Source organism: Marmota monax, unplaced genomic scaffold (assembly GCF_021218885.2).
Source record: "Marmota monax isolate L192 unplaced genomic scaffold, Marmota_monax_Labrador192_F-V1.1 WCK01_AAM20220418_F8-fsc00059, whole genome shotgun sequence".
NCBI lineage: Eukaryota > Metazoa > Chordata > Mammalia > Rodentia > Sciuridae > Marmota > Marmota monax.
The window spans coordinates 4,610,002-4,626,820 of NW_026693595.1; the positions used below are offsets into that span (position 1 = coordinate 4,610,002).

General features: G+C 42.1%; 1 long non-coding RNA gene across 1 annotated transcript; it reads right to left on the bottom strand.

The window, feature by feature from the left end:
* Positions 1-6,729: 6,729 nt before the first annotated feature.
* LOC131424741 (uncharacterized) lies at positions 6,730-15,652 on the bottom strand. The gene is made up of 3 exons (XR_009228216.1): positions 15,576-15,652; positions 8,004-8,061; positions 6,730-7,302 (listed from the first exon to the last, which is right to left on the bottom strand). It is a non-coding gene; the product is annotated as an uncharacterized LOC131424741 (long non-coding RNA).
* Between the last annotated feature and the right edge of the window lie 1,167 nt (positions 15,653-16,819).

Here is a 16,819-nt window from a genome sequence, read left to right on the forward strand (position 1 = left end):
TTATCCCTAGTAAAAGAAGAATTCTTAAAAGGGAAGGAATGGTGGGGAGGTGAGAGGAAGGCAGTAAGCTACATCCTTCACCTCAGGCTTTAGCATACATATTAATAGCTAATGTTCTGAGAATATTGAGTGCTAACCTGTGCCAGTGTTTTACGTGAATACAGCTTGAGAATTTCTAATCTGAAAATCAAGAATCTAAAATGCTCCAAACTTCAAAGCTACAAGTAGAAAATTCCACATCTGACCTCAAGTGACAGGCTGGAGTTAAAATGCAGGTGCACTTAAATTTACCTTTGTTCTATGTGTATAAAGTGTACATGTAACGTAAACATAAATGAATTTCATGTTTAAATTTGGAATTCCATCCCCAAGATGTCTTACTACGAATATACAAATACTCCAGAATCTGAAATCTGTAACACTTCTGGTCCTAAACATTTGAATGAGAAATATTCAGCTTTATTGTCTCTGATCCTCACTTTGCAGCAGAGCAAATTAATTCTTGCCAGAATTGCCTAAGCTCCTCTTACAGCCTTCTAAACATTTTTTAGCCTGGTTCTCCAAATGAGCCTTTTTGCAAATGAATCCCAAAGACATCTGAAACACATGGGCAGGTGTAGTCACAGCAATGACCTCACTTCTTGGTACCAGCTTTCTGGTAATCGTGAATTTACCATTGCCTTGACAAAATGCCTAACAGAAACACTTAAAAAGAGAAAGACTTATTTTTCCTCACAGTTGCAGAGATTTCATTCCATGCTTGCAAGTTCCCATAGATCTGGGCCTCTAGCAAGGCAGAACACCATGGCAGGAAGAGTGTGGTGGAGCAAAGCTGATTGTCTCATGGTGCCTTGGAAACAGAAAGAGAGAGGGGGGAAGGTGCTGGGGACACATTATACCCTTCAAGAGAATGCCTCCATGACCTACTTCCTCCCACTAGGCCTGCCTCCTACAGTTTCCACTGCTACCCAATAGCCCACTAAACTATTAATTCATCATTGAATTAATCCACTTATGAGGGCACAGCCCTCATGATTTAATCATCTCCCAAAGGCCCTATATCTGAACATTACTGCACTGGGGACGAAGCCTTCATCAAATGATCTTTTGGGGGGACATTTGAAAGGAGGCATTCAGACATTGCTTAGCACTATGTAATCAGTGCAGGCAAAGAGGGTTTTGAGTTCAGATCCATTCTCCTCCTCTTACCCTCTATGTCACTGTGGACCTGACACTGAACTCTGCAAGTCTCGAAATTTATGAGCTTTTTCCAGACTTTATTGAGCATCTACTGTATGTATGTTTTTGTGCTAACCACTAAGAGCACATAAACCAATGAGATATAGTGAATCTGCGCCCCATGATGAAATGGGAGCAAAGATTTCAGCCTTGAGGCCAATGAACTGATTGAAGCAGAGACTCAACAGTATGTAATATGTAGTAGCATTCAATTAACATCCATTTCCTTCTCCTTTCCTTTCTTCTCCACCCCTCTCCCCAAATCTTTGGAAAATTAGTTCCTTGAATGCCAAGGGAGGGTCTGAGGAAACCCATGTTGGCTTGGGTGTTAAGCGCTAGTACTGGCTTGGAATATGCTTCACTTTGGCTCTTTTGCATGCTTCTTTCTCTCCTGCTTTGATTCTGATTGGTTTCTGGGGAATTCTTGACTTCAAGAGACTGTGTTGTCCTTTTCCTTTCTTGATTCTTTGTGGTACATCCTGAGCAATTTCCTCAAGAAAATCTTCCAGTTCGCTAATTCTCCCTTTAGATGTGTCCAATCTTCTGTATGATTCAAACATTGTAGATTCCCAGTGTTCTTGAATGGGCTTCACATGTGTTCAGGCTGATTCTGGAGGCACCACTGGTCCTTTTCTTACTCGAGAAGTACAAAGATCTTATTGGAGTCAGACTCAAATCTAATTCAAGATGAGAAAACACTCCTCTGACTAGGTTAGAAAACTCCTCTAGTGACTGTTTGGAAGATGGGCCGGAGATATTGGGGAAGCAGAGACTCTACTGATGTACTTGCTGGGGGACTAGACTAAATTACTAAACATATTTAATCAGCCTGTTTGAATATCTGTGTCTGTTGCAACTGTATCTTAAATAGATACCTAGGAGGTGATGACACAACACATGTGTGAATCTGACCCAAGTGCAATGTTTCTGGGGAATGAGGACTTTGGAACCAGGGTGTGAAAGAAGGACATCAGCAGACTGGCTTAATTTCCCTGAATCTCATTTTTCTCATCTGCAAAATGCAAACAAGAATACCCAGCTCCCAGTGTGTCCTTGATCGATGTCTGGCTTTCCATTTTCTGCTACTCCATCCATCACTCGGATGATGTACCTGGTCCTTCCTGTACCTGTATCCCTCTGAGCTAATTTATGCCCAGGACCTTTGTCCTTGCTGTTTCCTCTGCCTAGAACACACTTTCTCAAATCCTATCAGGGCTGGATGCTCTTGCTCAGTTCATTCTTATAGACAGTAAGTTAGACCCTGTTTTCTGTTCTTTCTGCCACTTTCTGCCTTTTGATTGGAGTGTTTAATGCATTTTCACTTAAAGCAATTCCTGATAAGGGAAAATTGGCTTCTGTCATTTTATTCTTTGTTTTCTATATGTCTTCTAACTTTTTTGTCCCTCATTTTCTACAGGATTATCTTCCTTTCTATTTAGTTGATTTTTGTAGTGAAACATTTTAATTCCCATTCCTTTCATTTTGGATATGTTCTATAGCTATTTCACTATGGTTCCTCGGGGATTCCCTGTAATATATGAAAGTGACACCACTCTGATGTGAATCTATAGCAGTCTAACTTCAGTAACATATGAAATGCTGATCCTATTTATCTTCTACCCCAATCCAACCTATGTCACAAAGTTGCATGTATATGTATTGTGTGTTCAATACCATAGACTAAAAATTGGTGGGGTTTTGTTTGTTTTGTTTTTCTCCATTAATCTCTTAGCAGCACTAGCTTTTATAATTGCCATGAATTTGCCTTATCAGGGCTTGCTCTTTTCTTTATCCAGATCTGAATTCTTGTCTAATGTTCTTCAGTTCAACCTTAGGGACTCCCCTCATGCAGGGCAAGTCTAGTGTGGACCAACTCCCTCAGCTCATCTTTATCAGGTACTTTGAATATATGTGTCCCTTTAAAATTCCTGTTGAAACTTTAACCCGAATGCAACAGTATAGACAGATGTGGTGCCTTCAGCAGACAGTTAGGCCATAAAGCTCCATTTTCATGGATATAAGATGTGTACTTTAAGAAAAAAGCTTTTGTCTAGTATGTATAAGGCCCTGATTCAATCCCCAGCACCTCCACGCCCCCCCCCCCCGCCCTCCACAAAAGTACATCTACAAGCTGGGCACAGTGGCATACACCTGTAATCCTAGCTACTTGGGACACTGAGCCAGGAGAATCACATGCTCGAGGCTATCCTTGAGCCTCTTAGTGAGACCTGGCCTCAAAATAAGAATTGCTGGAGATATCATTTCGTGGCAGAGCACTTGTCTAGCATGCTCAAGGCCCTGGTTTTAACTTCAAGTAGAGAAATAAAATAAAAGAACATGGCTTGAGGTAGTGAATTTAGCACTTCTGTCTCTTCTACCTTGTTAGGACACAGCAGCAAAATGCTACATTTGGAGAATGCCTTGCCCCTGGACTTGCTTCTTTTCAGAACTGTGTGTAGTTAATTTCTGTTGTTGATAAAATAATCCAGCACAGTGTTACACTAGCACCAAGGGACCAAGGCATCTGGGAATGGCCATTTCTCTCTCCTATAAAAAGGACACTTTTTCAGGCAATAGGATTCTTGGCTGATAGTTTTTTTTTCCTTCATCACTTTGACTCTATCAACCCACTGCTTTTTGGGTTCCAGGGTTTCTGATGAGAAATCTGATGAGCACCATATGTGGAAATTATGATGAAAGCTCCTTACCTCTGAGCCTCATAGATGTCAATAATGTGCCATAGAGTGACTTCAGGAACAGAGCATTTTGTTACAGTATCATAATGTGAGTGAAGTGCTACCATCTTTTTGACACCAACAATTCCAAGTTGAAAGAAAAAAGAATTGAATACTTGATGGTAGATATGATGATGAGCCCTTTAAAAGCTAAAAGTTATTATTGATTTTCAAACTCAAAATGAGTTGAAGCTTCCTACAGATTTTAATTTCTAAACAAGTAAATATCAGTCTGTATAATTCACTGAAGCCAAAAACTTCTGAAGTCTTTTCTTATTTTTATTATTAAAGTGGAAAAGGAGCCAGGAGCAGTGGTGCATGCCTGTAATCCCAGGGGCTCAGGAGGCTGAGACAGGAGGACTGCAAGTTCAAGGCCAGTCTCAGCAACTTAGCAAGGCCCTGTCTCAAAATAAAAAATAAAAAGGCCTGGGAATGTCATTCAGTGATAAAGCATCCCTGGGTTTAATCCCCAGTAGCAATAAAAATAAAAATAAAATGGAAAATATCCTGGAGGCCAAAAAGGGAGACAACCACTGTGGGTTACATTCAACTATGACTGGGCATTTCTTGCTCTGATGTCCCAAGGAGCCAGTGTGAGGGAGTTTCAAATACTGCTTATGTAAGGCCCTGGTTTCTTCTATTTTTGTTGTTGTTGTTTGTTTGTCCACAGTATAAAGCGAGGTTGATTGGTGACCCGCAGGACTCAGATGAGTTAACTCATTTGGTTCTTGGGTGATTTTGGTATTTGAATTTGGTTTATCAATTATGAGTTTATTTTTTGACTTCAGCTTTTTATTTTGTTTGGGGGTTGTGTTTTTGTTATTACTAATTTTTTTAGCTAGCATCCTAAGTTTCTGTTGCTGCTTAGGATGTATAGTGGGAGTGGTCAGAGCAGTGAGGTTGTAACAGTGTGGCAGGGCCTCTCAGCTGGTTCTTCCCATGAGAGTACACTCACAAACCATTATAGTGTCCTGAGGGACTCTGAGCAGAGCAGCTTTGCCAGGTGAAACTGGCCTGTCAGATCCTCACCAGGACAGAGGTGGCCATGAAGTCCTGCCAAAGGTGGAGCAGAACTTCCCATCGTCACATCTGAAGTGGACATAATGGAGACTGTGGGACACCCAACTATGATCCAACTGTTCCATGTCATTGAATCCACTGAAAACATCTGCTTCAGAATGGAGCATGCTGGTGGGGGCAGCTACTGCACCACACCTTGGAGGCTGGTAAGATGCATGAGGAGGAGCCCATGAGAATGTTCGGGTAGATCACATTCACCATGCACTATTGCCATGAGAGGGACATCGTGCACAGAGATCTGAAGCTGGCAAACATCTGGTGGACACAAAAGAAACATTAAGCTCTAAGACTTCAGTCCAGGTGGTAAGTCCATGACTGGGCAGAAGCTGGACATGTTCTCTAGAACTCTCCTACATTGTGCCCCAGAAATCTTCTGGCAGGAAGAATACAATGTCCCATGGTGAATGTCAACAGCCCGAGTGTCATTCTGTACTTTATGGTCACACAGTGTCTCCATTTGAAGGGAACCACCTCTTTTCAGCTGAAGGAGCAGGTCTTGCATGCAAAGGATGACATTCCCTCTCATATGTCCACTCAAATGCAAAGTGTCATCAGTCAGTTACCTACTGTGAAACGCACACAGAGGCCCATGGTAGCCCAAATCATGGGACACCATGATTGGACCAGGGTGAGCAGTATTTACTGACTCATTCAAACCAGCCACTCCTCAACCATCTGGACCGCTCAATGAAGATCATGTTTAGCTTAGGTTATGACCTACATGACACCTGGATAACTTTGGTAAACAGAAAACCAGTGAGGTGACAGCTGCTTATCTGATGCTCCAGCACCAGAACCCAGGAAGCAGGCTGCATGTCCCAAGCTAAGCTCGTGCATCCAGAGGTTGGGCCTTACCTGCCCCCATGCAGATCCTCCTGTCTTTCCTCTCTCCCCAGGAGGAGCCCCAGTGAGCCTGCCCTTCACACAGCTCCCTTCTTGTCCACAGTCATCAGCTGCCTGAGGAGGACAAGCTGTCAGGACAAAAGGGTGGCAGAAGAGCCAGACTGCCTGCCATTCTTCTCTGCCACCTTCAGGCAAGGACTCCACTCCCAGTATGGCCCCCAGGATGTCCCTAACCTACCCCCAGCTCCTGACAATCATCAGTAGGTGGGATGCAGAGAGTAGCAAGTCCCCCAAGGTTACCTTATCAGAAGAAAGCTCCCTCTCCATGGGAAAGCCCCATGGTGAGGCTGCAGCCTGTACCCAGGACAACACTAAGGGCTGGAAGGGGGTAACTAGGAGGATTGCCACCTGCACTCTATGAAAATGTTACTGCACACCATCTTGCTGCATGCTGGCCCAAAATACAGCCCCCAGATTCAGAAACAAAGTGGTTCCAAAGAAATTGAACAGCTGAGACACAGAAACAAGTAGATAGAGCATTCTAGCATTTTATTTCTTATTTTTAATATTTTTTTGTAGTTGTAGAGGATAGAATACCTTTAATTTATTTATTTATCTTTTTTTGTGGTGCTGAGAATCAAACCCAGGGCCCCACATGTGCTAGGCAAGCACTCTAACCACTGAGCTACGACCCCAGCCCCATCATTTAATTTTACATATGCTTTTATTAATGTCATTTTCAGTTAACACAGCATGACTATATACATTAATGAGGTACAATGTGATGTTTAGATCATTAAGTCCATTTCGCACGTCTCTGTACATTTTAAGCGTACAGAGGACCCAAGCTCTGGATCCTGATGTCACAGTGTGGATGGTGGCCAGGCTTGGATGCAAACAGCTGCAGGAGGCAGTGTACACACAGCCTCAGTCTTCTTCACATGGATTCCTGTCATGAGGGCATCGGTGCTGTCATGGCCCCCCCTTCCCCTATCTGGGAGAGACATCAGAGACTTTTTCCTGGGATACTTTCTGCCTTCCCTGCTCGTCTCTGTCCTTTCTCCCAGGTCTGTGATAGCAGAGATGGTTCTTAATAAATTTCTGTTTTTCATAACCCTTATAATAAAATTTATGTTCCTGAAAGATGCAAAGAGAGAGAGAACCATGGCTCCAAGAGGTTGATTTCCCCGGTTGCACAATGCCAGAACATTCACACCTAGGGCCAGGCACATGACCATGGTACCTTGCTTCTCTAGGGTACCACACGCCTGCCGACCACTTTGTATGGCGGTACTTGGTCCACAGAGACTTTTCCATGGAAGGGTGTCCAGGGCCAGTGGCCACTTTGGTCTCCATGACTCATCCAGCAGCCAGCAGTCCATTGTGTTTCCTCTTCACTATTTTCCTTATTGAAAAGTAGAAACTGTGGTCACTAAGTGCTTTCAAATGGAATTGCTCAGGAAAACAGACTTTCATGAAAGTCACGGCCCTTAAAAAAAGCTAACAAAAACTCACTTGCCTTTAGAAATCAGAGAGGATGGAGGATAGGAGAGCGAAAGAGCAAGAGAGAGAGAGTAAGGGTGAGATGCTGTTGTTGTGACCTGAGCAGCAAACTGCAATATCCTTGATCACCAAGAATAGGCTGCTGGATAAAAGAGAATAAAATCATGGCATTTGCAAGTAAATGGATGCAGTTGGAGAAGGTAATGCTAAGTCAAGTTAGCCAATCCCAAAAAACCAAATGCCAAATGTTTTCTCTGACAATAAGGAGGCTGATTCATAGTGGGGTAGGGAGGGGGAGCATGGGAGGAATAGACAAACTCTAGATAGGGCAAAGGAGTGAAAGGGTAAGGGAGGGGGTATGGGGGTAGAAAAGATGGTGGAATGGAATGGACACCATTATCCAAAGTACATGCATGTACACAAATTGGTGTGAATATACTTTGTATACAACCAGAGATATGAAAAATTGTGCTCTATTATGTGTAATAAGAATTCTAATTCATTCTGCTGTCATATATAAATCAAAAAATTAATTTAAAAAATAGGCTGCTGGGATAGAAGAAATTCAGATGGCTTGAGTTCAATTCTGATTCCACCACTTACTTGATAAGTGCATCTTTGTGCAAAGTTATTCAACTTCTCTGGACATCAGTTTCCTCATCTGTGCCAGGAATAATAACAGATTCATAAGATTGCTACAAATTTAGTATAATAAATCATGGAAAGCAGTACATAATAAATGCTAAATAAACATTAGGTAGTAACTAAATTAAAGCAATTTGGGGAAGTGGTAGGTTGAACATTGAATCAGCTGCCTTGGGCTACTATACCAATTATCACAAACTGAGCATCTTAAAACAATAAAGTTACATTCTGCCACAGTTCTGGAGCTGAGAAGTCTGAAATCAAGGTGTTACTAGCACCATGCTCTGGAGGCTTCCCGCTTTCCAGGAGAATCCTTCCTTGCCTGTACCTGAGCTGGTGACTACCAGCTTTCCATGCGGCTATGTCATTCCCATCACTGCCTCCATTTCCATATGACCTTCTCTGTGTATCTTCTCCTTCTTTTTCTTCCAAGCACACTTGTCATTGGATTTAGGACACACCTGGGTAATCCAGGATGATCTCACCACAAGATTCTTAATTACATCTACAAAGACACTTTTTTTCTGAACGAGGTCACATTCACAAGGTCTGGGTATCAGAACATGGACATATCTTTGTAGAGGCTGGCATTCAACCTACCACAGGTATTAAGCACATCTTTCCACTTCTATTTTAACTATTTTCATTCCACTCTTGGCTGGGAACCCCATGTCCTTGGGCTGTTTTCTAAATACGGATAGTTTTTCCTTGGCTCAAGAAATATTTATGAATGCCCACTGTGCATTAGGCTCAGTGCCATGGAGGATATAAAAATAAAACCTCGTGGACCACTAACTAATGCAAGACTGAAATGATGGAGGCCACCAGAGAAGTACAAATGAAGGCCTTCAGGGATCACTTGAAAAGGAAGGTAGTAGCCAAACCAGGTGATGGGAACAAATGGACATGTAGGAATTGGAAAATAACATTCAAAAACAAGAATGACAGGAGCAAAAGTAGAGCCGTGGGAAGGCATGGGGTATGCATTGAAAATAGGAAACTGTTCTTGTTTAAAAACAGGCCAGCCAACAGTGACCTGTCTAGTCCATCATCTGTTTTTGTGTACCTCAAACTAAAAATAGTCTTGTACTTTTCAAATGGCTTGTGGGGAAACAAATGTTGAAAAATAATTTGCGGCATGTGAAAAATCATCTGAGATTTAAGTTTCAAGGTAACTAAAGTTTTCTCGAAACACAGCCACCCTGATCGTTTCCATGTTGCACGTGGCAGCATTCATACAACAGAGACAAAGCCGAGGGATTGCAACAGTCAGCACTGGCTGAAGAACCTAAAATACTGACAGAAAAGTCTGCCAGCTCCTGCTTTAGAAAAAGCCCAAGAAGCATAAAGAAAAATAGTGGAAGAAGATGTACCTTGCTAACCAACCCAGGTTGTTGACTTTGCCTAGCTTTTCCATCCATCTAGATTTACCTGTTCTAAAAATCTCACCTTTACAAGGCCTTATTTGGTTATTTGCTAGGTAACCTGATAGCTAATTTTGCAATCCTCTTTAAGCTGTGATTGGATCATGATGTTGAATGTACAACTTGTTACTCCTCCTCGGTAACATCATTTAGGAGAACCCAAGCCAAAGAATTGCATGCCTGCGGTGTGGTTCAGAAGATAGTTGCAAAGATGAGCCTTTTTATCACCTTCCTTGTCTCACTGTATAGGCAGTCGATATTTCTTCCTACCAGAAACAAACCTAGTTGGTTGTTAGTTTTGTTATTACTCTTTCAATTAGTTAATAGGGAGTCATGTACCCAGGAGAGAGGGGAGGACTGGCAGGAATTCCCTTACAATAACTGCCAACCACTGAGAGCGGAGTCTCTATGCACCCTTTAGCTAACAAAGCGGCTCTGGGTAGTCACCATTAAGATGGAGATTTTTTTCATGAAGGACAGAACAGCTACCTAATGGATTGGAGCTGAAGTTAGAAATTCTGTATGATCTCAAACTTTAGGAAAGGGAAGAGCTGCCAAGGGGAGCAGGTTAAAATGCACATTCTCTGGTCTCACACCCAGAGAATCTATGGGTCTCCAGCAGAATTCAGGAGTTCAAAAAGAGGAGGGAAAAGATGGGTCCAAACTGTACCCCAAAAAGCATTCATGATATTTTTTGTTCTTTACTTGCTCCAAGGGTTTCCGGGTTGTTAAAATAATAGACAATATAAGTAGGCAGGAGCATCATTTTGAATTTTTTAAACATTTTCTCATTCTATTTAAATTTATTCCTAGAGCGTAAACATGAACCAGACCCTAGTCTAAATAAGAAATGATCTGAGAGAAGATCTGGTTCTTTCAAATCAGAGTAAAATGGAAATTAGAAAGGGAACTCTGGATAGAAGGCAACTGATTCCAATAATTTTTCTGTCCCTGGTATAGGACTGGGGAACAAGAGTGAGCCTACCACCAGTAGAACCATCGTGTTCCTTCTCCATTTCCTATTAAGGGAAACATTAAAATTTATGAAGTTTCCTTCTAGTAGTGAAAAGGAATTCTCTTCATTGGCATTGGTTCATTTTTCTGGAGATTTCTTTTCCATATGTTATGCTTGAATTGTGTCTCCTCCAAATTTATAACAGAGACCTATCTTCCAGTACTAAAGAATGTCACTGTATTTGGGAACAGGGATCTGGTTGTCGGGTGAACTCTAATCCAATATGACTGTTGTCCTAATAAGAAGAGGAAATCAGGACACAGACATACACAGAGAGCACCACGAGAGACACAGGGAGAAGACAACCATCTATGTCTGGAGCGAGATCCCAAATGAACCAAACCTGTGGCCCCTTGATCTTGGCCTTCTAACCTCTACAACTATGGAAAAATAAATTTCTGCTGCCCAAGGCACCCAGTCTGTGGGACTCTGTTATGGCAGCCCTAACAAACTAATATGCCACACATCAGGGTTTATATATGAGTGGAGCTAGCATGTCTTTTCTTGGCCTGATTAAATACCCTCTCCCCCCACATGCATTTCATTTTGCTTGCTGACTGTACCAACACTGAGGTTTTTGTTTGTTTATTTAAAATATCTGTTTTTAAAGGTTTTTATCCATTAGTTTAGCAATTGTACCTCCAGGAATTTTCTATAAAAAGGAAATTGTCATACAAAAGTATAAAGCTTCATGCATAAAGCTTTGCAACCCACCAATACATCTCATTTTTCCAATTAAAAAATGACATATTACATTACTTTTATGTAAACCCCAAATACTAAATGTCAGGTGAAATTTTTTTAATAATTTGAAAATTGGTAAGTAAAAAAGGAGACCCCCCCTTACATTTATTCAGAATCCCACTCCTTGGAGATAACTATGAGTGTATCATGCACATATGGTTATAAAAATAAACACACTTACCCATGTATTTCTGAAAATAGAAAGGGAAGAGCAGTTATTTCCAATATTGAAAATTTTCTCACTATATCATGAACATTTTCCTGTGTTTATTCACTTTCCCTGTTTATTCAGGTTAATGCCACATAACTCCCACATCAACCTGCAGGAACACTACCTCTCCTTCCCTTACTCTGCTGATGGCCTTTTGCAAGCAAATCCAGTGGGTTTGCCTCTCAGTGAGTGAAAAGCCCATCAGCACAACCAGGAGATAAGAGAGCAAAGAGAAGTTTATTGCTTCCCCAAGTAAGGAGAGCACTGGGGATCATTCTGGAAGCAGTGTGTCCCCAGCAAACAAAGCAAGGGGTTTTTATTTGAGAAACACAAACATATTCACGTGGGATGGATTCATCATCACATGTAGAGGCAAGCACGTTCTTGAGCATCCCCAGTTCACCATCCTGCCTTCCTAAGCATCACATGTTCAAAAAAAAAAAAAAAAAGCAGTTAGAAATGCCCCTTGGTGGAGAATATAGTATTATAATGAGCAAAGTTCACATCTAGGTCACCTAGAGGGGTGGGGCAGGAAGCAAGGTTAGTTGGTACAGAGTTCACGGCTAGGTCGCCTTGTAAGTGTCTCTGGTGGGGCTTATCTGTAACAAAACACAACTTTAGAGGTAGGCTTATGGTTATTTAAAGGTTATTAAGAATGATGGCACTAGAGTCAACTGTCTGGGTTTGAGTCCCTGTGTAGTTGCTGTTGTAATAAATGACCACACACTCAGTAGCTCATAACAACACAAATTTATTGAAGTAGCACTCTAATGGCCGAGAGTCCTACAATTGGCCTAGTGTGTAGCTCAGTGGTAGAGCACCTGGCCTAGTGCACGCAAGGCTCTGGGTTCTACACGTAGCACTACAGAAAAAGAGAAGGAGCAAGAAAGGAAGAAAAAAATCCTGAAGTCAAGAAGTGTTCCTTCTGGAAGCTCCAGAGAGTCAGTTTCCTAGCCTTTTCCAGAATCTAGAGGCTGCCTACATTCCTTGGCTCATGGCCCCTTTCTTATTGCTCAATGTCTACAGCATAGCCTCTGTCCCTGTCTCTCTTTCTGCTTTCATCATCTTATCTCTGTCTCTGACCCTGACCTTGGTGTTTCCATCTTATTGATAGTGAGATGTGGAAAGGTGTGAGTTCTTTGTCTCAGGGATATGAAGAATAAGACCCATGGACAACAGAGGGGTAGAACAAAGTAACCATTTATTTTTGAAACAGAAAGGAAAGTGAGCTCCCACAGGAGAAGAGTCCTGAGTGGGTTGCAGCAGAACTGCTGCTGTCTATGGGTTTATATGGTGTTGCTGGGGGTGACCTTTAAAGCTATTGGCTAATGACTTTTAGAGAGGGGAGTTTCTTTGTCTAATCAGAGTGAGACACTCAGTGATCATGTGCCTCCTGCCCAACCATAATGTTGATTATATGCTTGGTCACATGTTGTATGGCTCATCAGACACTTTGTACATGGAATTGTTGCAATCAAGGTTCCCACCCTGTCTGCCTACCATATTTCTGATTCCTGCTCTCAATGGCATTGGGCGGACTCTGATCATTCAGGATAATATTCTCATCTTAAAACCCTTAACTTAATTACATCTACAAAGTCCCTTTTTCCATGTAAGATAATTTTCCATGTTACCATTTTTATAAGTGATTTTCATGTAAGGTAATATTTACAAATTCTGAAGATTAAGAGGTAGATGTCTTGGGGTGCCATTATTCCACATACCACATCTGGAAATGCCATCTTGTTAGCAAATTATGCCTCATCTCAACACCTACTGAAAAGGACAGAGTGATGGTCCCTACTCAGGAAGTTGCTATGACGATCTGGTGAGTCCATACAAGGGAGTGGTACTTGGAACATAGTATATGTGCAGGAGTGTTAAAACTATGTAGTTATCTGCTTGCCTTGTTTGCCCTATACTAAACTGCTAGTTCTTTGAAGAAAAACAAATAGAATTTTATATATTTGTATATTTCAGGGCTTGGCACCAGGTCTGGGACATAATAGGTACTCAATATATGTTCGTCAAATTGAATTGTTCCAGTTAAGAGACTACTATTTGCACAGTAAAAAAAGGACAGATAATTGGAATATTATATATTATGCTGTCAAATAATTTTTAAAAAGCAAAATAAAATATGCCTATACAATCACAGCTATTTTAACAATACAGAACTAACAACTATGCTTAAATAGATAGACCCGGAAGAAATATGTCTAAACATTAACACTTTAATAACAGTGGCCTTAGACTGGCAAAATGATGGGGGGGGGCGGTCTCCTCCCATTTTTTGCTTTTGGATTTTCTCTAATGAGCATATTTATTTATTAAATGTAATATTTTTATATTTTATTTTCACATACCCATATTGTTCCTGTTAGAAATACCAAGGTGCTTCAAGAAATCAAACATGTATTCAAAAGTGGGTAAGAAAGGCAAAATTTTACTTCTGGCAGAGGGGCCTGCTACTGGAACCTGGCTAGCAAGCACACCTAGGCAGGCAGCCCCTGGTTTATATACCTAAGGCAGCATTGCCTTTTGTCCTGATTGGAGGACTCAGGGGTACAATCTACATGACTGGCCAATTTTAAATTTAAGGCAGGCAAAAGGGAAGGGCTATAATTAAAATGACTACACTTAGATCCAATTAAGGCTGAATACTATATTCTGAAAATGGACCACCAGACTTTCTATTTCTCACACTCTTGTTCACTAAACATGAGAGGCGGCATGATGCATTGAGTCAACTCAGGCTCTGACTTACTGTCTGGGTTACAGTTTTGAGTCTAGCACTTATATGCTGGGTAAACTGAGGCCAGCTGGTATTGTGGATGCTTTTGTCATTTTCTGGGCTGCAGTGGGGGCCAGGAGGGTAAATGCACACAAAGTGCCCAGCATGTCATGTGGCAAACATGGGCACTGAATATGCATTAGCCATATTTATCATGGTTATTATTGCTAAGAGGTTAATGCTGTTGAACAATCGTATGAAGAGTTACAAAGAGACATTTATTTGGAAAAAGAAATACAAAATTGGAAATAAGGTCAACTGCTTGGATCATGAATTATTTCATTTTCAACTCTTTTCAAGTAAGAATAAACCCAATCTGATAATACAAAGGCATTTTTCAAATATTCTGTTTTTAGCAATGGAATTTCCCCTCCTCCCCCCAAAATCTCTTGTAAATCCCCCAGATATAAAACAGATCAAAACAACTGCTCTGGTAAAAATAGGGGTCAGGCCATGTGTTCTGAGCACCACGTCATCCTCACAGATCTGAAGCTTCTCAGAGAATAATCTGGAAACTACTGTCTGTATACAAACCTAAGTGGTTCAGGAATTGAAAATGTCCCAACTTCTTGGAACAGGGACACTGTGTTGCTAGCACCCTATGGTGGTTTGAGGCAGCAGTCAGCAGAGAAGGGCGCATGAGGAGCAGCTTTATCCAAGCTCCTAAACGACTGGGTGCAGTGTTTGTACACATCTCCACCCTGTTCCTCAGGAGCTATGACCTTATTGGAGCTGGAACTGCACAAAGGGATTGTCCTCCAATGCTTGGGCCTCTTGACGACCCCTCTGTTTACCCATCCCTCAGCAGGTGGCAGCTGCACAGTCAGTCCCTTTTGATTTCCATGGCTCAGGAGTAGTGAGTTAAGACCTGAGCTAAATAAACATATCATTTGGCACTGGCAGGATTCCTGATAGCCCGGGCCAGGCGAGGTTTAAGGAGGATTAGGTTTAGATTAGGAGAGGGATGGAGTTATTCACACCCCCACTGCACCCCCTCTGTAGTTTCTTAAGTGTCTTAGGGTTTTGTAAGAGGAGAGTGGACAGACAGCCTCAGCTCCAGTTGCTCCAGAAATAAAAGTGGTGGGCTTGGTGTTCTTTTCTAGAAGGTCTGCTGTGTGCCTCTGAGCCTGGTTTCAGCTCTAAGTGTTGAGGATTCTTGGGAATTGGCTGAAGGCTCTAGATTTTTGCTCTAGAGAATTACACCCCCCACACATACTCACACAAACACAGAGAGACCATTTTACTCTCTGTGAACCTCTCAGGATGGAGGGTGTGTCAGCACTGTACGCTCACCCCTGGGAGGCTGCACTGTCCCCCCAGGTGAGCCAGGAGGGTACCCTACCTGGCTGTCCTCCCAGAGCGGCTCCTCAGTGACTAGGGCCATGCTGGAGGGACCTTGCTGTCACAATGCCGGGTTCCCCTAGCAGTCTGGCTTTGGAGCAGCTCGCTGGGGGCTCTGGCAGTAGTTCTTGTTTATTACACAAGGTCTTGCGTCACTCCCTGGCGACAGCTTGCAAACCGAAGCTATTTCACTTCCCAGTGACAAACAGGTTAGAGAAGAGAGGGAAGGAAACAAAACACAGCGCGACAGACACCTTCTGAAGCCACCATTTCTCCTCAGGATCCCTGGAAAAATCATCTTTTCACCCCAATGTCCTCCAGCTCTGGTTTTGCTTCTGGGTTCCTTGGGCTTATTTCTGCCAGACCTCGAGAGCAAGAAGCTGGCCAGGTGTCTTCTTCCTCCTTGTCCTGACCTCTCAGTGGGATTTTCTACTTTTTTTTTTTTTTTAAGAAGCATGAGGCTAGCACTTTCCCTCCCCAATTAAAAAGTGTTCTCATCCTGGCTGACTTTTCTGGAAAAAACTGCAATGTTATAATATAAAGGAGAAAAGGAGGCAGGGGCAAGTATTAGGGAAAGCTAGATGTATTTTTCACTTCTGTGAACATCTGTCCACCTCTCATCTTTACCACACAAAAATCCTGGCTCAGAACCCTTGCAGCAGAGTTGTGAGACCCTGGAGTGCCCGGTGTATCACCCACTTCTCCAATAGTGAGCAAGATGTTTAATCTCTTTAAGCCTCACTTTTAAGCCTCAGTTTCCCCCCTGGATTAAAATGGTAACAGCTCTGTAAGGTATTGGTGAGAATTCAATGAGAACATGGGCCAACTTGTTAGGAGTCCTCTGACTCCAAATGAACACTTGGGAATTGTTTATTATTAATATATTTTAAAATTTTTTATTAGTTATTGATGGACCTTTATTTATTTATTTATATGTAGTACTGAGAATCAAACCCAGTGCCTCACACATGCTAGGCAAGCGTTCTACCACTGAGCCACAACCCAGGACCTTAGTATTAATATTATAGGCATTTCTTATTCCGCAGTGGAACATGATCTTTATTGTAGAAAATGCCACCTGGTGTCACAATGGTCTGTATCTTTGTCCCTTAAATCTCCCTGTGGAACCCTAATCACTTATGTGATGGTCTTAGGAGGTGGGTCCTTTGGGAGATGATGGGACATAAGGGTGGAGCCCTCACGAATGAGATTGGTGCCTTTTATATTAAGAGTCCCCAGATGGGG